Genomic DNA, 22,700 nt, shown 5'->3' on the forward strand with positions numbered 1-22,700 from the left:
TGTAACAGCAGAAAAAAATCATACCTTGGTTCTCAAATATCAAAATGAACATAACTCAAATTTTAAAATGTATCTTCTCGAAAATAACATAAGAGCTTCTGATATGGTGCAAAAACATATTTTAATGTTTTGTTCTGGATTATAAAAATGTAAAAGAGGCACCTAGTTATACTTTACGATTATACTATATTTCTAGATTCTCAGTGGTTCAAAGAGTGACGGCTCTGTAATTTAGAAAGTTTTAAACCGTGATTTCTCATTTCTCTTTATGGTTTAGTTACACTGTAAAATGTATTTCTTTCATTTAACGTTTTTTTAAAAAGAACTCAGAATCTCTGAAAATGAGTTTTTGAAGAGCTTTATGAAATCTGATTTGTGCACCATCATTAGTTCTGCATACACACCCTTAATTCAGATTTAATGTCCAATTAGAGGTAGTAAAGGTTGTATGTGAAAGCAACCAGAACTACCTAAAAAGTGGGTTGACAGCAGTTATATTCTTAATACATTGGTTATAAAAACAACTCCCTGCATTCTGGAAAAGAAAAGGAGACAAGTGCAAGAAAAAAAATCTAATAAATATATATGAGAGGGAATGTGCAAAAAAACAAACAGAAACACTACTTCTTTGAAAAGTTAGAATCCTAGACAATATTTTAACTGTACCCAAAAGGCTCAAGAGAAATAATGCAAAATAAGACTGATGGATTAGAAAATAAAGATAAAATTTGACTGGCAGCTAATATGAGTATACTATTTATCAAACAGATAGTTTTCACAACAACCTATGCCTACTACAGCCATAAGCGTGTGGGCAGGTTAAATGTTTCTAGTCCCTGTGTAGAAAAACATGAACTAAACCAAAGAAAGTGTCTCTGAAGTAAAAAGCATCGCTGAGCCCCAAACTTGGCTCAAAGGGTTCAAACTGGGATCACTGAGGACAGCGCTCCACGAGGAGTTCAGCTCCTACCAAGATACCAAATTCCTGCTGTGCCTTCAGAAGTGATCTTGTTCAGAGAAAGAAAATTTAAGTCATGCATCTCCATATAAAAGGAGGCAGTTATTATTTATTCATTTGCTCTCAATAGGAGCAGCCTGCCAATTGAGCGCTTGCAACTTGCATGTTGTGCTGCCAGGGCTGTCGGCTCACTTTGCATTTAGACGGTCAGGGTGCTTTCTGGGCTGAATGTTGAGGGAAAGGAACAGGATCACATAGGCCACAAGTTGGACTTCTAAAGAAAAGCTAATCTGTAGATGTACAAAACAAAGCTTAGTGTAAAGTTTTATTTTATTAGAATGGTTTTGAATTTGGATTAAAACCTATATTCATAATTTGCCCAGATGAGTTTACCACAATTATATGCCATAAATAATAGCTTTGCAATGTTCTGACAAAACCATCTTTTCAGACTGTTTTAATTTATGTTAAATGGACGTGAACTGTCATTGATTATATACTTGTGTGTCTGAAATAAATATCATATTACATTCAGCATCACATTGCATTTGAAAAAGTAATTTTCTTCATACTTCTTCCTCCTTTTGGAGGAATTTGTTTTTAACACTAAAACTCTTACAAATCATGTCCACCTTCTGAGTGTCTGTGGCTCTTTTGGTCGACATGTTTGTCAGTTAATCAGTTTTGAAGTTTGACTTTTTACTTTCACTTGCCAAAGTGTCCTTGAGAAAAACTCATGACAGGGTTGCTCCTGATGGATGGCCTGCATCTTGAATGACAGCTTTCCTGTCACCAAAAACAAGTTCATTGGCAAAGTACAGCGTGCTGCACACAATTTTAAATTTCAACAGCAGGTAAGATGACCTACACAGTGCCGGTCAGATTCTTTCACACTCATGGGTATGAAAGGCTGTGCGTTATCAAATCCGTTTATTAATATAGCGGCAATTTACAATACGTCATCTCAAGGCACTTCACAGTATATTAAATCAAATCATGCAGACAGATTCAAAGAGCATGCATGTAGCAACAGTGGAGAGGAAACCTCCAGCAGAACCAGAACCAGGCTCAGTGTAAGCAGCCATCTTTCACAGGTGGCTAAGCATTTCAATTCAATTCAATTCAATTTTATTTATATAGCGCCAAATAATGAAACATGTCATCTTAAGGCACTTTACAAAATCAAGTTCAATCATATTATACAGATTGGGTCAGATTATACAGATTGGTCAAAAATGTCCTATATAAGGAAACCAGTTGATTGCATCAAAGTCCCGACAAGCAGCATTCACTCCTGGGGAACCGTAGAGCCACAGGGAGAGTCGTCTGCATTGTACATGGCTTTGCTGCAATCCCTCATACTGAGCAAGCATGAAGCGACAGTGGGAAGAAAAACTCCCCATTAACGGGAAGGAAAACCTCCGGCAGAACCGGGCTCAGTATGAACGGTCATCTGCCTCGACCGACTGGGGTTACGGAAGACAGAGCAGAGACACAACAAGAGAGACAAAAAAGCACAGAAGCTTGTCTCTCTGCTCTATCTTGAGAAGATAGAGCAGAGAGACAAAAACAGAGAGCAATGTGGAGAGGTCAACAGAGCCAAGGAGAACTGCCTGACCCAACTGAATTCTCCCCCAGCAGACCGGATCGTTTAAACTAAACTTAACTCCACTGTTTGATTACTAGTACTTAACTTGGAGTCTAAAAGATTCACTTAAAAAGGGTTTTCTTTTGTAGAGTCCCTTGGGACAGCTGATGTGAATTAATGTTACATGAATAAACTAAATTGAATTGAAAGTCATTCATTTTCCACTTTTAATGATGCATCTGAGGGTTTTATAAAGTAAAATGATCATACAACTTCAGTGATTGTTCAAAACAAGAATTAGCCTGACGTTAGACTTCATTTTAGATTTCATGTTATGTATCTAATCTATGCAGGGTCAAACTTTAGAAATGCATGTACATATATACTTATACACATATATACATACTTGCTCATATATATATATATATATATATATATAGATATAGATATAGATATAGATATATATATATATATATATATATATATATATATATATATAGATAGATAGATAGATAGATAGATAGATAGATAGATAGATAGATAGATAGATAGATAGATAGATAGATAGATAGATAGATAGATAGATAGATAGATAGATAGATAGATAGATTTTATTTAAATTGGTTGGTTTCCTTGCACAACGCTGTCTTTTAGTCCATCACTTTACAATGGGCATGAGGTCAGGGTCATGACCAGACCTCATGATAACCACATATGTCAGTTACAGGATGCATTACCTAGCACATATATATATTAATTATTTTAAAATAGATTTGGAAAAATACCTCAGTTCACGGATAGAACAAAAGCTATCCATGTAAGGAATGCTGTACCTCAGATAATCTGTTTTTTAACCCTTTAATTAAATAGCATAGCTGTTTTAAAAGCATCAATATCAATATCTGATAGCCTGGTAGGAATATCTCAAAATCTTCAGTTCTGCAATGCAGAACACCACATTTAGAACAACCCAGACATCCTATAAAACTTTTCAACATGAAACAGTAGAGGAATAAATTATTTAGGACATATTTTATGTAAAAGATGTCATACCCTTTAATATTTTAGAAGAATCATTTGGCATTCATAATACATTATTTCAATATAATTCTATGAAATCTATTTTGCAGACCAAATTTAAGATCCATCAAGTAATAACTAGCTTGCTTAAACTTCGATACCATACCATACCATACCAACTTTATTTATGAAGCACTTTATACACCGACAGGACCAAAGTGCTGTACACAATCATAAAATACAATGCAATTATAAAATAAAGGAAAGGATCGAATATCAAATACATATTAATATACATACACAATAAAACAAAGTGAAACCTCTCAGATTGAGCAAAAAGCCAAAGAAATAAGATGGAACTTAAAAACAGCAAGTGAAGAAGCCTGTCTTATGCTCAAAGGAAGATCATTCCATAGCTTGGGAGCTGCCACAGAAAAAGCACGGTCTCCTCTGAGCTTGCACTTTGTCTTTGGGACCCTCAGAAACAACTGATCAGCTGACCTGAGGGAACGGGAGGGAATGTAAGAATGTAACAGCTCAGACAGATAAGGATGGGCAAAGCCATTAAGAGCTTTAAAAACAAATAAGACAATTAACAAGAAAAGAAGCGGGCCTAGAACTGAGCCCTGTGGAATCTTGACCATCTGCAGTTAAGGCTGCTGCAAGATTTTTAACCAACACGAAAGATCCAGTTTTAATTTCTTTACACTGGCTACCGGTACATTTTAGAGTTAATTTTAAAATTCTGGTCTTTACATCTAGAGTGTGGTCAGACTCCAGCTTGTATTACCGACCTTTCACAGCCATATTCCCACAATTTGAGATCCTCAAACAAAAGGCTGTGAAAGGAACAGTCTGTGATTTTTCTGAAAGTTTTTTTTTTTTTTTGTCTACCTCACTCTTCTGCTCCTTATGGGGTTTGCAAGAAAGAATCTCCCAAATCCACTCTGGCCTTATTTCTTTCTACTGAGGCCTTCCTTTTCTTCTCATAAACTTGTACGCGGTTTGCTTCTTGCCACTCTCAGCCATGTCCAAAGTCTACAGTGAGAGCAGTGTACCTACAATGAATGGCTAACACCAAGCTAACTGCTAAGCTAACCGCTAAGCTAACCAGATACATAAACACTAGAAGTGTGCATTAGCGGCCAGCAAGCAGAAACTAACAACTAAGGAGCACACACACTGGCATTTCGTGAGCGTGTCAGAGTGATTGACATGTTTTTACAGGCCTGATTATTGACAGGATGGAAGGACCATTTCACCCGGTTTACCAAAAACTGTTTAACAGGATTACCAACAATAGCTGTAATGGTTCCACAAACTTCAAGGCCAGACAGGATCAGCCTTTTAGAGCTGTGGCCCCCAGACTGCCTCCATCTTTGCACTGTCTTGACTCTGTTCATTCTTTTTAGAAGCAGTTGAATACCCATTTGTTCAGACTGGCTTTCTACTAGTTTTATGCTATGATGTTGCATGTATGCCATGATATTTTTATCATGTGTTTTTATGGTTTTTACTGTTAAGTATTTTGTGGTTTTTACCCTGTGAAAGGTGCTATATAAAAAAAGTTTACTTAATTTACACAAATGTCATATATATACACACACAGTACACACACAAACACACTGGCATTATAGCACTCAGGCACCAGAAGTGTAAAACTCAGGGTTTTCATTCTGTTTTTATTTAAATTGTTTACATGCATACATCCAGATTAGGCAAATTATTTGCAGGCAGTTCAGGTATTTGTGAAGAGGAGATTATGCAATAACAGTAAATGTAAATCTTTCAGATGTGGCCACTAGTAAAGTAAAGCATGTTCTTCTTATAATTTATTGAATTAGGAATATTATGAAAACAAGAGATGATACAACACAAAGCAAAGGTTATGTACTTAGGCTGCATCTGCATGGCACTTGTTAACTGACTGCACCGGCTCTGTGTTTTATTGGGATCAGTCTATAAAACAGCAGCCGTCTAATTGGCCTGAGAAAGCAGTAAATGCAGAAAAAGCTGGATGGGAATTTATGAAACATTTTAAGATGCATGTTGAGGGTTAAACAAGATCCTGAAGTTTTATTGCACAAATAAAATTACCAACAGCAAAAGTGACAGAATTTGCCATTAAGCTGTTTGCCTGTTGTCCTTGAAGTGAACTGAGGCAGAGTTGAGAGAATAAAGACCACTTTTAACAATAAGTTTTCAGCAAGCAGCCAAGGTCTCAGCAGTGAAGGTCTCCACACATATTATAGAACACAAGGCTGCTAATACTGCCCATGGTTTTCAATTTCAGACAGCTTCCATTGAAAGAATTGATTGCGTCTGGCTACTTTAGAATAGAGCATAGATGTGTCATGGGGAATATGAGCTGCCTCCAATCTGCAATTTTCCCATGATCCTTATCTTTATTGGCTCATTATTTTCAGCAAACCCAGTAGAGGCTGTTGATCTGTGGCATTTATTTTCAGGCAAGCTGAGACAGCCAATTAGTGAGCCCTTATCTCATCACAGATATGGAAGAGCAGTAGGAATTAAGAAGTACTGTAAATTTAGAAATACTTCTGTTTAAGTTGGATTATATGTTAAAAAAAAAAAAAAAAAGCATTCTGCTACCACAGGATTGCAGCTCGATGCATTGTTTGCTATATGTAAATGTGATGCAGCAAGCCTTGTGGAGTTTATGGATAATTGTTAACAAAAACACACATTTAGAGGTTTTTTGTTTGTGTTTTGTTCCAGTTTTATTAACGGTTTTCATCTGATGAATTGAAGGATGTGCTTTCTTTTTTGGTTTATCCAACACAGTGTGAAGTTTTCCTTTGATATGAAAAACATAAAATAGGTGACTTGCAAAATATCACACAAATTACAAAGATTTGCATGACCTAAAAAGTGTTTTCTGTGATGCTGTTGGGGCTTTGCAGAATGTGAGTGCTCACTGAATGTTTAAAGGCAACACTAATTTAGCACCTGCTCAAACAATTAGTCAGTGAGAGATGTTTTGCCATCATTTAAAGTCTATAATGGTTGTCGGGTCTCTTTGCAGTTGGTTGAGTGCAACTCTGAATTACAACTATTAATGCACCATAATATACCCCCAACCAAATGGCATATGAAAAAAAGCTAAAAGTATAACTGCAATGGCAAGAACTGTGATGCTTGTTGCATGTCCTGCACAGGTAGATGATGCATATTTGCACAATTCATTGCTTGACTAAAAGGAGGAAAACTTGATGAAATTCATCTCAAATTATCACTGAAATATATTTTCATTAGACAAGGTCAGCAGCTTGCCATTGCTCTAATGGCACCAGTCCCTCAAAGAGTGAGAAAGTGTGAGAATAAAAGCCTCTGCAAGTCGGTAAAGTCCTAATTATTTGGCACACAGAATATAAATTAGATGTACACAGGTTCTGATTGTTTTGCAAGTTTTTTAACAATAGGGGAAATTAAAACTTCTATTTGATTGTTTAAAAATGAAAGTAAAAAACTGTGTACACTCCTTACAAAAGAAAAACTACCTTAAAATAAGTATGCTGTAAATAGTTAGTTTAAAAGACAAAATGCACTCTCACTTTAATTGCAGCACGTTGCTTGTTCTGGGATGAACCCCGTTTTGCCTTCAGAACTGCACAAAAGTGCTCATTTGCACTGAAATCTAGTGATAATGGAACTCCTTTAAGCTCAGTGAAATAAATGCAATGTTCAACAAACCAGTTCAAGATGATATCAGCTTTGTGACATGGATCATTATCCTGCTGGAAGTACTCCATAGTAGACTGTACGCTGTGGTTTTAAGGCCTATTTGCACAGGATAAGCAACAAAAACAGCCTAAGCACATATCGAATCCTGCTCATTTCTGTCCAAATCACAGAGATGCCTAATCACATTGGATTAGTATTTTCACAGGACCTCGGACCTCAGCAAAATATAGTAGGTAATTCGCAGGGGAATTGTTACTTGACAAATTACGGACATGGCCGATTCACATAAGATTAACAACACAGACAAGCTCCACAAATATTAGAAATCGCTTATGGTCCCTTGGTAAAACTAAACCCATCAGAACAGGACTTTAAAGGGATGAACAGCAACAATAATCAGGCAGGTTAAGGGGTTCAGAGTTTGCCTAGAAAATATCTCCCACAGCATCATACCACCACCACCAGCCTGAGCCTTTGATCCGTGACAGGATACATATGTGCTGTCATATTGTTTGTTCTACATTCTGACCCAACCAACTGGATGCTGGAGTTCAAAACAGCCATTTTTTTTTGTCATTTACTATCCAGTTTTTTCAAGCCTGTGCAAATTGTCTCACTTCTCTATCATCAGCTGACAAGATTGGTCTTCTGCTTCTGTAGACCATCCCCTTCAAGGTTTGACGTCCCGCTGGAGATGAGATTCTGCATGCCTCGGTTGTAACAAGTAATTTTTTCAGCTACTGTTATCGCAAATCCATCTGCACATTCTCCTTTGACATCAATGAGGCATTTTCATTTTTCAAAGTCACTTAAATCTCTTTTACCGTTCTGATGCTCACTGGACTATAGCAAGTCATTTTCAACACACCTAAATGCTCAAATGCATTGAGTTGCTGCCATGCAACTGGCTGATTCTTCTTCAGCCAATTTGTCTTTCCAATTGACCAGTTTTAGCTAATAAAGTGGCTAGTGTCTGCACATCCATTACAAATATCTCTATGGAAACAGGATATCATTTGACGTGCAGCTGGCAGCAAAAAAACAAAAAAAGAGAAGAAAAAAAACAAATTGCACTGAACAGAAAAAAACTAACCTTCCTTGAATTCACACTGGCATCTTTAAGTCTCATCATCACAGGACTTAGTTTGCACTAAGAATTGGTAAAAGGGAAAGCTGATATTTGCTGACTAAACACTCGCAAGAGGTTTCTGCACATATGATTACTTTCAGAATGTTATTAAAACCTGTGTTTTTAGCCACCTAATATGATCTCATGTTTGCTGCCATTAAACAAGGTGGTATTTTTCATTTTTTTCCCTTGTATGAAGGCTTCATGAGGATAAGCTTGAATCCTAAAATTAGATGGATTTCAAGTTTAGCTTTTCTTAATTGGATGAAGTTCAATATAGAACCAGCAATGTACCCTTATTCCTAAACAATGCTGACATAAAGGTGTTTTTTTTTTTTTTTTTAGCTTTGCTTTATCCATGATCACTATAATTGTAAGAAACCCTAATATTCTCAAACAGGAGACCTTAAAGGAGCATTTCACAAGCTGAAAGGTAATTTTCTATTCTTTTTCACACATGCTAAAACAATTGCCTGATGTGAAAAATGAGTTCTCCTTCATTTACCGCAGTTGCCTCGATAGGCTCCATTAGTCAGTTCATGAGAGGGTGATTTGAGTTGTTATCTCTAGGCGTGCGCATGGGTGTGACGTGCTGTGCACTCTTGTTACCCTGGCTACTATGTTGACTTCACCGTAATCGATACATTAGCAAACACGGGCTAACTTCAATATTTATAACTTTTTTACCTCAGAAGACGTGTGCAGTCGCAGGACAAGATGCTTTTCCGGTTCTCCCATGTGCGTGCACAACACTGGTGTAATTTCAACTTGTCGCCAGAGGGGGCAGATTTGAGCAAAACTCTGTAACTTGTGCTAAGCCCCAGTGTGTAAGATTTTCACACTGGTGCACTAAATTAATTACAAACAACCTCACCATTAAGCGTGTAATAACTACTACAGAAGCCATGGTATGTCATAAATTTATTTTTTTCTGAAGTCGCATGTAAATTATGTGTCATGGTTGTTGGGTTCATTTCTAAACGTGCAGGCGCTTATCTGGGCTTTAAGGAAGCGATTATAAGCACGATTTAAGAGATCTCGCTGTGCACTACAGACTGTGAACCGGCCGGCTGATATACCTCCCACATACTCCCTGGGAAAGAGAGAGAGAAAAGCCAAACAAAGAGCCATCTCTGCCCAGAAGGATATATTAGCTGCTGAACTACACTGCTCTGTTTCTAACGTGATGCAATAAACTTCACTGTTATAATGAATTAACGTACCTGTCTAGCAGAAAATGCAACCTCCGCATCCGTTTTGAATCCCACTCCCTCATAATTTATCTCCACCTGGTAATAATAGCTATGCAGATATAGACTCTCATTTTCTCCAGGTTATTACTTCTTTTTTTTTTCTTATTTACTTCCTCTTCCCTCTCGCTGGACAAAGAGTAAGGATGGTCCACCATTTCAACAAAAAATGGTAAACAGAATAATCTACGGTCATCTTTGCTTGTTTTATACTCCTCCTCCACCGACAGCACATCCTCATATAGAAGACAGATAGGTAAAACTCGTAAGGCTGACAATTTTGTCACCTTTTGGCTAATATAATCAGAAATAGCGACCAGTGGGTGCACCGACACCTATGTATTTATAAACTACTAAATCTAAGTAATGAGAACGCTTTAATTTTTAAAGTGATATTATTAGACTTTGCCAGAATATGTAATTATTGAAGTAATACTTGATCTTTGTTAACTGAAAGCCAAATTAGTTACACATTGTCCCTATAAGATTCCTTTTTTTAAACTCTTTTTATGGGTTTTTAAGGTAGTAGTGGCTTGTTTTTCACACATTAGTCTGCCATGAGAGGGGATTTAAGAAATGATGTAGCAAAATACCTCAGGCTAAAATCGGACCTGGGTAAGCCGCGTTGAGTACTAAGGCCTCCGTATATGGGTCGTGCTCACTACCCCTGCGCCATCAATCAGGTTTGTCCATGTTTTCCTTGCTCCTTAAGTTTAATCAGTGCTAATCAGTGCTAATTAGCAATGGTCACCTCTAGAAAAATAATTCAATCTAATGTCCAGCTATACAGAACAAAATAAATAAAATTTACTTAGATAAGATACAGTACAATCTTATAGACAAATCAGATTTTATGATTCAAGGACAGTGTCACTATTTTCTGAAAAAAAAAAAAAATCAGGCGTGCATTCATACACGTTTAAAATAATATTGCATTCTTGTTGTAAACACCCATATAGCAAATATGGTCTGTTAGTGAATATGGGCATTAGCTTACTCCAAGCAGAAACCATACAAAAGACCTTGAATCTGCATGGTTAAAACTTTAATCAAAATAAAGGGCAAAAAAACTAATTCTGATCTTATTTTACAGAATACAAGAACACAATGGTCAATGAAAGCCCCCTCCCCCCCAGACAAAATTGGATTAATGCAGAGACAGAGCAATGATGGCTTCTGGGACTCAGGCCTGCTTGTTTATAAGTAATTTTTTAAAAGAACATCTTGTTTTTGAGTGTCAAAAATTACACGCCTCAGGTAACAGATGTCATAAAAATGTATACATTTTGATAAAACATTACATTTACTGTATGTTGTACTGAGTTGAACTCAAAATATATGTTTTTATGCGTTCACTTGTGATTGTATATGGTGCTGCATAAAACATTGTTTGTGCCTGAATGCATTCTGCATAAACTGGTGGAGCTCAAGGAGCTGCTGCTGTGTAGTACTGTGGTATTCAGTTGCGTAAAATAAATTTTTTGACTTTCTTGGCTAGTTCTCTACATGCATTTATATTCATCTTTGAAGCAAATACACCTTGCTCAAAGATGTTTTAATTTTATCAGAAAAATCCTTCCACTGAAAGTCTTACATAGTTCATATAACCTTCAGAGTTTATGTATCCAGATATGACTTTTAAAAATCTAAAAGTTAGCTATAAGAAACTGTCAGGGAAAACTTCAAAACATTGGGGCGGGGGGTGAAAATGGAAATTCTATGCAGCCTGATTACAGACATGAAAGTAGGAACTCTTTCTGCTCAAATCATGGCAGTTCCAGCGTGAGACGCAGACTGACACAAAGGAGGTGCTGCAAACTGTGAATTCCTTCTACCAAAGCCTTTCCCTCTCAAATTAACAGTGGTATTAAAAGTCAATGCTCATGATCCCCTTTCTATAAATTACTAAGAGATTAGTGAACTTTTGATTAAAAGTTGAGCCTTTAATCTTCCAACATTCGATTTGTTGGTCAGAAAACTTTTTCGTGTGGTTGTATAGTAAAAATTAATTATATATTTAGTCTTTTATTGGTATGTATTTGTTTTCTATTACTTTATTACATCACTAAGGTATATTTTCAATTGTGATTGAATAATTATTGATTATTAGTAGTTCCTGATAATTTTTCCTTACAAATCTTTATTTAAGGGTAATTATTTTAAACATCTAAACTCTAAATTTTGATAAAGATTTTTCCGGATGACAAATTATGAGACTGGCTGTTGCATTATTTCATTGTTGCAAAGCCAATCAGGTGATGTAGTGGCAACAACTCTAACCAGTCACCATATTAAAATTTGAACTTTTTTCACCTCGCCTCAGTTCTTAGTGGTTAATTAATTAATTAGCCACAACTCTCACGAGTATCACTGCAGTATGCTACTCAGAGTGACATTGTAAAATAAACTTCTCTTTGCAATTCTGTGAGCACCAGTTTTGTTTGTCACCGTTAACCTTGTTGATCCACTATATGAAGGTCCTGCTTCTAAGGCTAAGTTGACCTGTAACTCCTCAGACTAAAGAAGTCTCTTGGAGCAGAGCGTAACAGTTTCAACAATGAAGAACCCGTCCAGAGGACCCACTTAACTTTTTTAAGTTCTCTTTGTGAACCATTCTGTCAATAATTTGCTGTTGTGGATTACTATCCTTCTGCCTGGCGCAGTTTGAGCGAACCTTCAGCTGTCAGGTGGTTCTACACCTGTCCCCTCTGTATGAAGAGGAGATTACAGTCTGGTTAAAAACTAAGATGTCATGTCCTGTTTCTGAAAGATTAGCCAAGTTCAGTAAAATTCCAAAACTGAACATTTTCCCCAAAGATGCCACTTTACATTTTGGCTTACCATGTTCACTTTGGTCCCAGCTTCCCTTCCCTGCAAATATTGTAATATCACTCGAGCCTAACTGATGCAGATACTGCAATTATGCACCTGTAGGATTTACTGTAATGTCAACTTCAAATGTTTCCTCCTGTGAACATTTCCCTCCCTGCCTAATGATCAGTTTTAACTTGTTTAGCTCATATGAGATAGTGCAGCAGCAACACTTGCTTCATTATGTTGTTGTTTTTAGCTGTGACAAAACACATCTTGATGCTCCAAAGCAAACTGCTCAACTTTTTACTAATAGAGAAATGTTCACACATTATTTTTTTGTTACCCAAGCATGTTTGTTTAGCATTCTGTGGCTGCAACTCTTCACAATTAATTGCTGTGGAGTTTCTCACAAACTATTTATTTTGGATGGAATAGTTGATACGTTGTAAAACATATAGTCACAAGACAGATAACAGGATTATTGTTGCATTTACAAATACAACCTTACATTTAAAAGGTTATTCCCTATGACTTGCAGTAAACAGAATGTCTACACTTGAAATTGATCTATTCATTAAGATTTAAAATGTTCCCCTTCATCATCATAAGTTTAGGCCTGCAGGTTTATTTTTAAATATGTTTAAATCCAAACTGGCTACACATTAACAATGAAATATAATCAAAGAGTACGATGACTTTGATGCAATCTAAAAAAAAATCCTAATAAAAATGAAATCAATATTTTTAAAGAATCATAAAAACATGACTAACTATAGATGGTTTCAATGTCTTAAAGATTCTGTAGACAAGACTCAGTTTGAAGACATTTTGACAAAAATCATGCGTGCAACATGATAGCTGTGCAAAATGTGAGCAAAATAAAATAAAAGTTGTAGTGATACACTAACTCCAACAACCATGTTTTAACAAAAAATAAACTGCTTTAACATTGATCAGCACATCATTAACTATTTTTTTCATACGCTCATACACCAAGACACACACAAGTATGCGGGAATATGCAATCTGCAACGATGATCATGTGTCACATTTGTCTATAAAAAGACGCCACAGCAGCTCGAAATCAGCCCAGAACAGATGTTACAACACCAGAGTTGACATTAATTACAGTTAGATCTGCCTAAGCTACAGTATGAGAAATTTTCATGATATGTACTGATTTAAATATTCAGAGCCAAACGTGTTATTTCATGGAACAAGACATTTAACAACAACAACAAAAACATCTGTATAATTATATGAGTTGCCAGGAGTATTTTTTTCCATTTTGCTCTTTCCTACTTTTACCGATGTTCTTCACTATACGATCACATTAAATAAATTAGTGTAAGCGTTGTGGTGAGGCACGTTTCTCAGATTAAAGGTACTTTTTGAAAATAACCTTTATGCGGGTATTAAACTCTTTTTATTAAACCCATATTTCTGTATCAAAATAGCCTTATTGTTCTGATGTAATGTTAAATATCTTGTTCTCATTAACTATGTGCATAAAATATAATCAACAGAAACAAGCATGAAAACAAGTTTATAATTAATCTACACAATGTGGAATTAATTAACTTTGTACAATTTTCAAATATATTGAAAATGGCTAGTTTGTTGCGTCAGTTGCTTTGGATTTGATTAAACATTGTCTGAAAAACACTGAAGTTGTACAAGATTTGTTTTAATTGTACTAATCTGTACTAATAATTTTTATTTTTAGTTGAGTTGATTACAGCAATGGTGTTTTCACAGGTCTGCCTAAAAAGTGGATCAGAACGCTGCAGCTGATCCAGAACGCTGCTGCCCGCGTCCTCACTAAGACTAAGAAAGTAGAGAACATGGAACCGGTTCTGAAGTCCTCACTAAGACTAAGAAAGTAGAGAACATGGACCCGGTTCTGAAGTCCTCACTAAGACTAAGAACGTAGAGAACATGGACCCGGTTCTGAAGTCCTCACTAAGACTAAGAACGTAGAGAACATGGACCCGGTTCTGAAGTCCTTCCATGGCTCCCTGGATCTCAGAGAATGGACTTTAAAATACTTCTGTTAGTCTATAAATCCCTGAATGGCTTAGCACCTAAATACATCACAGACTTGTTATCAGTGCATCAACCCTCCAGACCACTCAGGTCTTCTGGCTCCAGCCTGTTCTGCAGAACCAGAAACAAAAATGGAGAAGCAGCATTTAGTTCCTATGCTCCACTTATCTGGAACAAACTTCCAGATGACTGTAAAAGTGCTGAAACCCTGAGTTCTTTAAATTAATATTAAAAACACATTTGTTTAGAGTTGCCTTTAACTGTTAATGTTGAAGTTTGTTTCCCAACTTATTTATCTGACCTGCTGCTACTAATCCAATGTAATGTCCTCTGTCTTTGTAATGCTTTCTTTCCTCTATTTTATGTTTTGTTCATGTACAGCACTTTGAATCGTCTTATTACTGAAAAGTGCTTGATAAATAAACTTTCCTTTCCTTACTTCCCAGAAATCTTTATTATAAACACATTTTAGGTTAAAGGAGACATACTGTATCTTGCAAAATCCACTTTAGCTCTTAAATACATTTCGTTGTGTACTTGGACCCTCCAGAGTGCAGAAGATTGATTGTGCAGATGCTGCGTAGCTATATTTATATTCTATACGGGTCATATTTTTAAGCTGATCAGTTCTCTCTGGCCTCGTCCACACAGACAGGTTTGGCTTCATCAACAAACTTTTCAGTCTGTCCCGGCAGCCAAACCCACATTTCAAACTGCTTCCCAGTGCAGGAAAGTTTGAAGCTGCCCCCCCCCCCCCCCACTCCATAGGTATTACAATGCCTCTCATGGCTCCTCCAGTTTCATCTTTATGCTTAAACTTTTCTGTGTGGATACAGTATTCGGCTCCGTGTGGACGTAGCCTCAGGGGTAGAAGAGAGACTTGTTGTGCAACAATAACGAGAAATTCAGACCAAAGCATTGTTGTTTCCACTTCACATAAACAACTCAATGATTTAAATATGAAAAGGAAGGCATTAAAAAGAATGATATGTCCCCTTTAATGTAGTTCTGAGCCCAGCTTAAAACAAGTCGCCTCTTTTGATAGACCATGACACCCGATCAGACTGTGAGTAGCATCATGCTGGTAGCTTATAATATAATTACCAGTTACAAACGACCTATCAGAAAAAGTCGGGTATGAAAATATCCAAACTGCCAAAGTATAAAATGGCAAATGGGGATTATGACCAGAAACTCCTTAGCGTTATATCAATAGGCAGTAAATAACCTTTAGAACTCATTGTCACTGATTTACGTTGGGAGGTACTTAGACCAAATGGTTCACTGATGCTACCTTGATATCTGATCTGGAGGGTCCCAGTGAGCAAAAATCAATCAGAACCTCAAAAAAAGGCTGAATTTCAACTAAGACATGACTCTGATAAGTAGCAGTGTCCAGCCACCATACATTACCTCCTTCTCTGTCTGAAGCTGTTGTTGTTCAGGGCAAATATTATCTGCACCAGTACAATGTGGTTATCTTATTCGTCTGTATCTGTTCTACTGCCTTCTTCACAAAATATATATAAATATATATATTTGTGTCTATTAAAAAAAAGGCCACAGCTGTCAACTTACGCCCGGGTAAGAATACACTAGGAGAGACAGAGACACTTTTTCAGTGTGTGTTTGCCCTCTCATTCATTGCATTCAGTTTGACATTTTATATTACTGCTACATCTGTGATACTGGCAGCAGTCAGAGTGTGTTCGAACACAGACAAGAGTTTATTATAAACAGATTCCTGAGCCAAAAGTGTGATAAACTGCATATGGCAGATAGACTGGCAAGTAAATAGTTTCATTTTTTGAGAATGTAAGGGAGACCAGGGAGGCAATAACAAACAAGCAACACAGAGTGAGGGGTTTATTATAAACACATCTTCATTGTATTTGTTTTCTGTCCTCCCTCTTACTCCTTTGTCGAGTTTTTACCAACTGGCATGGTTAGATCAATTATGTTTGATTGCACTGCAGTATAATTGGGATTTTATTGGATTTGAACCTGCCTAGATGATCCATTAGAATTTCAAGGAACTGGATTAATCTGACAATCTTGAACAAAACTAGATTCTATAATTGTACATATATTGGACCAGTTGGTCTTAAAAAGTGCCTTTACAGCACTTTGAATCTTTTTGCTACTGAAAAGTGCTTTATTAATAAACTTGCATTGCTATGCCTGGTATTTTTAAGCACCTACTTACAATACATGAAAACAACAACTTAATTAAGAAGTTTTTCAAAAGTTTTCCATTTCTGGAGGCAGGTTTTTTGCATGCAACATTATTGGAACTAATTTTTCTCCATGTATGTGCAAAAGATAGATATCCAACAGGCTGCATAGAATTATGGGCATGCAAAGTGTGAATCTCTTATACTTGGAATATAACAGCAAACAAATATCCCCCAATGTGGCCCTTGCACTATTAAAATAAATCAATATTAAAATTATACACATATGTTGAGATGACTTTGTATTCGTGATAACTTGTCCAACCATAGAATTTATCATTGGAAGTAGAGACAAAACAACAATGACTGAACAACAGAGAAGCACAAAAATGTAAAAAATTGGTTACAACTTTTCAACTATACCTAAAGTAAGGAACCAAAATGTAAGTTTGTATGCTTGAAAGTCGAAGTAGTGAGTAAATGTTGAGAAGTGGACAGACAAGAATTTCTATTCAGTAAGTTTCTTTAGACTTTTTCTGAAAGAAAATAAATGTTTACCTGGATGCTTTGCTCTCAAATGGTATTGTTGAGGAAGACTCCAATGTTACTTATAGCGTTTATTTTTTCGCTCGATCGATTCAGTTAACTTTTATAAAGCAGTTCCACACAGAGCTTCAGGGAACGTGGATGTCCTTGGGTTCACAAGATTTTCTTTTTATTACTCTTCTAGCTTCGGAGGTGGGAAGTTGTTACTAAGACTGAACAATCCTCAGCATCAGATAGCTGAGGGGAAACTTCATGAAATAGCATGAAGCTTCACGTATTGAAGCAAAGTTGTTCTGTTTTATCATTTTAAGAGTCCACTCCCATCAGTCACAGAACGTCCTGTAATTGGAAATGTTGGCAGTCTTAACAAGGAATACACACAGAGACCGTCTGTGGTATTGCTCATCACCCTAATCAGTAGGGTTTAGAAAAACAAGTTAAATTAAAAGTTAACTTTATTCATCCAGAGGACAAGATTGATTAAATCCAGTTTAACTGCAGACCTGTGCTACACCAACTGCTCTCACCCAGATAGGGGGATGCTGCCTCTAGTCTTAATTTTAATCAATGATGTTGTGCCTCACAGCCATGAGATACCAGCGGCGTAGAGAGAGAGAGAGAGAGAGAGAGAGAGAGAGAGAGAGAGAGTTACGACAGACTTTGAACTCTCCAACACCCAGTAACGTGGTTCATGTGACAATGGTGCAAAAATGTGGGTTTTCATCCTGCAACTGGCAAGCCGCCTGTTCTATCCATCTATAGCCACTCCGACCGTCTCAGGCGTTGTGCCCTTGGACACTTCACCCGCTTTGCCTGCTGCCGGTGGTCAGAGGGCCCGGTGGCGCTGATGTATGGCAGCTTCGCCTCTGTCAGTCTGCCCCAGGGCAGCTGTGGCAACTAGCATAGCTCACCACCGTTGGGGTGTGAATGACTGTAGTATAAAGAGCTTTTGGGTCGTCGGACTAGTTAAAGTGCCATAAAATTACAAGCCATTAACCATTTCATGTAGCCCTCATTAAATCCAAATGCCTCAGCACCATAAGTCTGAGCAGCTACTGGCAGGACAGAAAACAACAAATTTCAATTATTGACCAGTAATGTGCTAATACGTAAGGGCTACAGATCATATTTTATTAAATTAGGTGTTTATGCAATACACTGACCAATGTAGAATGTCTGCTATGGTTTATAATAAAGTTTTGTGCATAACGCAAACCAAACAGGAGTAATATTACCAGTTTTAAAGCTATTTCGGTTGTTCTCTGCATGCTGACGTCAGAATGCTAGACCTTCTCCTCCAGCTTTGTCCTGCTCTAGCTTACCTTCAGTTCTACATTCTTCAACAAAGCCTGAATAAAATACAGTGTGTGATCACAAATAAAATCGGTGACAAAATAGGGAAGTGTCAATTGTTTAAAAACAAATAAATAAACATTTTAATATACAAGGAATTTTCTTATACAACGCACCCAGAGCTGAAAAGGCTGAGGGAGGAATTAGAAAGTCAAAAACATCCCATTTAAAAAAGGATAGAAGGAGAACTTAATTATCCAGTCCAATGAAAGACAGTTTGACTATGGAAAATAAATTGGGTCATATTTTTACCAAATATCAGATAAAGGACACTCGTATGAGGAATAATAGAGGCGTAAACACACATAAAAAAGTCAGACAATCCTTTTTTCTGCGTGTTCAACAGACTACATACTTCTGCAGGACATGAGTCTTCCTTTCCATGACATCAGAAACCAGCAAAGAAGACAGCAACACATTTAAGCTGGAAGCAGGTGTCTTAACTCTGGATGAAACGGCAATCACACCAAGCATGGAGCTGAACCCAGGAACAGGGAAGCTTTTTGGGTGTGACATTGCCTGAGCATAGAGGAGAGCAGCAATGCATGCATATATTTTTATGTCAGCAGGAAGAACAACAAGATGGAAGCAAGTGGTGGCACACCAGTTCTGTGGCAATTCCATTAATTGGGCAAATTACAAGCCAATCATCCTAGAAATCATTGAGAGAGCAGCTTCCATGGGACTTTTTGTGGTAAACATCACAACTGACATGGGCTGTCCAAATCTAGCTTTGTGGCGGCTTTTGAAGTGGGCCACAACAAAATATAAGTCCAATGCTCAGCAAGACCAAATAAAAGGCTGGAAAAATGTTGACAAAATGTTAAGCATCACATGAGACCTTCAGTCTGGTCCAGAAAACTGAGAAGCTTTTCCGAACATGGTCTGTGGCATCGTTCAGCGAGCTCTCAAATTCCATGGATACTCTTGTGAGAGAAACAAGTCTGTTAGAAAGCACGCTCCCTTAATTTCAGGTTGTGCAAAGAAAACTAACCAGCTTTATTAAAATGCTAAAATAACATAAAACAAATGCATTTAATGTCCCGCAGTAACTACCAACTTTGTGAAGGTTATGGTGTTAAGGTATCTGCTGTCTCTGACGGATTGTCTGTAAAGGAATCAAACTAAATTAAATCAAACTAAATTGACCATGTGAATCTCACATGGTGAAAAGGTAATAAAAGCTAAACATGTTTTTTAGTTGAGATTGTTCATTAACTTGACTTAAAATCAGTAAAAGAATGTGGAGACAGCAACAAGTAGAAACTTCCCTTGTGAAGAATCACTTTGTCCTCTGTCCTCCCCATCAGTTAGAGCCTCCACTCTACACACACTCAGCTTTACTGGAATTAATTTTTAGCTCAGACATTACAAAATTATAAAGTTTTATATTTCAAACACTGACGAATACTTTAAAAAGGCAATTAGACAGAAATAGACCCCGCATACAGTTAGCTTGCTGCAGTTTAACAACAAGCTGGTTATTATGATTAGTTTACTAAAACGTACTACATGAAATGTCACTGTTGATCTATTTTAGTACGGAGCAGTCAGCTAAAGCTTCATAATACCAAAAAATTTGTAATTTTTATCCACTTAATGGAGAAAATGTCTCAGTAACACCAAAAATGAACTGCTGTCCGTGTTGGAATTATCGCTTTTTGGAACTATCTGCAGCTGCATGACCCACGTGACTTCCCTTCTTTCTATAGAAGTCTGTGGGAGGGTCGCCACTCCCTCTCAGTTATATTACTCTGAGAAATACTAACATTGTATGGATATTGCACAATTACCATCCTGGAAGGGCCACCCCCTTCCTGGGTTCTACAAAACTTCCTCCAAATATAAACTGTTCTCTTTTCTTGAGAACCATCATAAGGTTAACATCGGGGGTGGCCCCAACTTGCTGGCGTGCAGACATACGCATTCAAACTTCCCAAGCTGAGTACAGTTTATTTCCTGTTGACGATAAAGCAGACAGCAAACAGAAACAAGCTGTCTGCAATCTTTCTCTCTGATTTTTGTTGGAGTTGAACCAGAAACCAAGTGAAGCGGTTCCCTACAGTTGAGTGCAATTGCACCAGAGACCCAGCAGTAATTTCCTCGTAAGCATCAGTTAATCATTCTTTAATAATTTAATAGAAAATAATCAATTATGTGGTATTTGTACCTATTGATGTGTGAAAACACTGAGCTATGATGTGTTTTAGATGAGGAGAGGAGATGCTTTGTAAAACTGTTTGGAAATTAGTGGCAAAACCTTATATTGGTGCATCTCTGCAAGTAATAAGTGAATAATGCACAACAAACTTCATCAAAAGAAACAACAGAAAATAAAGATCCACATAGAAATTAAATAAAAACTCTTAAGTTTACGTCTTTGAGTTTGATGGGGTCAGGAAGAGTTGATGTCTTGAAGTTGTGAGTTCAGTTTCGGCTTCCCTTGGGCAAGACGCTGAACCTTACATGTTGCCCTATTTCTGCAAAACATCCCATGCAGTCCATTCATCATTTATTATATCTATAAGGAACTGAGATATCTCCTCGAGATGTATATTGTAGTGTGCACATTTTTAAAATCAGAAGTGTGGAAGCCCTGTCACCTTTCAGCCAGAAAAGGATGTGCACTCTGCTGTCATTTGCATATAAAAGCCCCTTTTGCAAACCAACTAAACAGAAATGACAAAGAAATGAACTACAAAGGTGGAGCACAATTTATCCAAACTATCAAGATGATTGATGTGGAAAAAAAGAAAATTGTCTGTAATTGGCGGTCTGAGTTGTGGAATCCCAACCAATCAAAAAGCTGCTGACTGAAAAACAAAAAGATGAAATCTATTCTTTCATTTCAGAGTAGCAGAACTAACAGGGCTTAAATAAATTATTGGCTCTCAAACAAGAGGCATCTAAGATAAGTGCATCATAAGAGCTACAAGTAAAGTGCCGGCATTCTCTGTTTTAATTGCAAAGAATAAATGCAAAGCCTGCGTAATGGGTAGCGAGAATCACAAGCGAGATACAGATGTACCGATGCAAGATGATGGATCTTTTCATAAATATAGAAGCATGAAGTGAAAAGAGATCATCCTGTAAAAGAAAAGTTAAACAAAAGCTCTTTGCGTGCACATTTTCCTTTCGTTGTTATCAAGACGTTTCAACATTTTTTTGCAATCATAGGTTACTATGAAAATGATTGGAGAAAAAAAATGATTCAGTAAAAAGTAACAATCATACCATTCATAAGACATTTTCAGTTTTTAATTCTGCCGAAACAAAGAAGAGCAGCAAGAGAGGGAGTCAGTGATGTTGTTGCTGCAAACAAACACCTATGAGAGGTGCACAGCCATGTAAAATCCGTGCTGTTCTAATTTGCATAGATGTCCCCTGTGGACAGCTCCTAACCTAAAGAAGTAGCTGTAGAGAGGAATGTCCCTGCTGCACATTCGTCCTGTGAGGATTGGCTTCTTGTTGAGTGCTACCAAGCAGCCTTGAAAAGTCTACAGGCTGTGATTGCTTCACTTAAACAGCGGAATGAGCTACAGCTTCCACTGACCAGAGGTGACAGTGAAAATAAGCACACTGGCTTTTTTTGATGACAACCACCCCAAATCCTTCACCACACACACACACACACACACACACACACACACACACACACACACACACACAAACTAGCACACCAAATCCCACACACTCCTGCTTTCCTCATAAGTTTTAGCTCCTGGCTATGTGGACACTAGGACGGTGGGTCCAGAATCTTATTACCTAAGAAAGTTGGAGCAGCTGGAAGCCTCTTGAATTCATTAAATATCTCCATATCTGGTGTTTGTTTAGACCTGGCACAGGGCAGCTGTGTTCACACCATCCACTCACTAACCCACAATATCTTTGCATTGCAGGCTTTTATTAAGAGATAGTGGTGCACCACGAAAACTACTTTACTGCAGCAGTGCTGGAAAAATCAGGATTAATATTCACAAATTACAGTTTAGTGTTGGAATCATACATATTCAGTTGTTGGTACAGAGCATATTGCTGACATCTCTCTGCAAAAAACCCAAATCCTTAAGGGCGTTTTCACACCAGAGGTGTTTAGGCCGTTTAAAACCAAGTCTGG

The sequence above is a fragment of the Fundulus heteroclitus genome, chromosome 23 (genome assembly GCF_011125445.2).
Source record: "Fundulus heteroclitus isolate FHET01 chromosome 23, MU-UCD_Fhet_4.1, whole genome shotgun sequence".
Lineage (NCBI taxonomy): Eukaryota > Metazoa > Chordata > Actinopteri > Cyprinodontiformes > Fundulidae > Fundulus > Fundulus heteroclitus.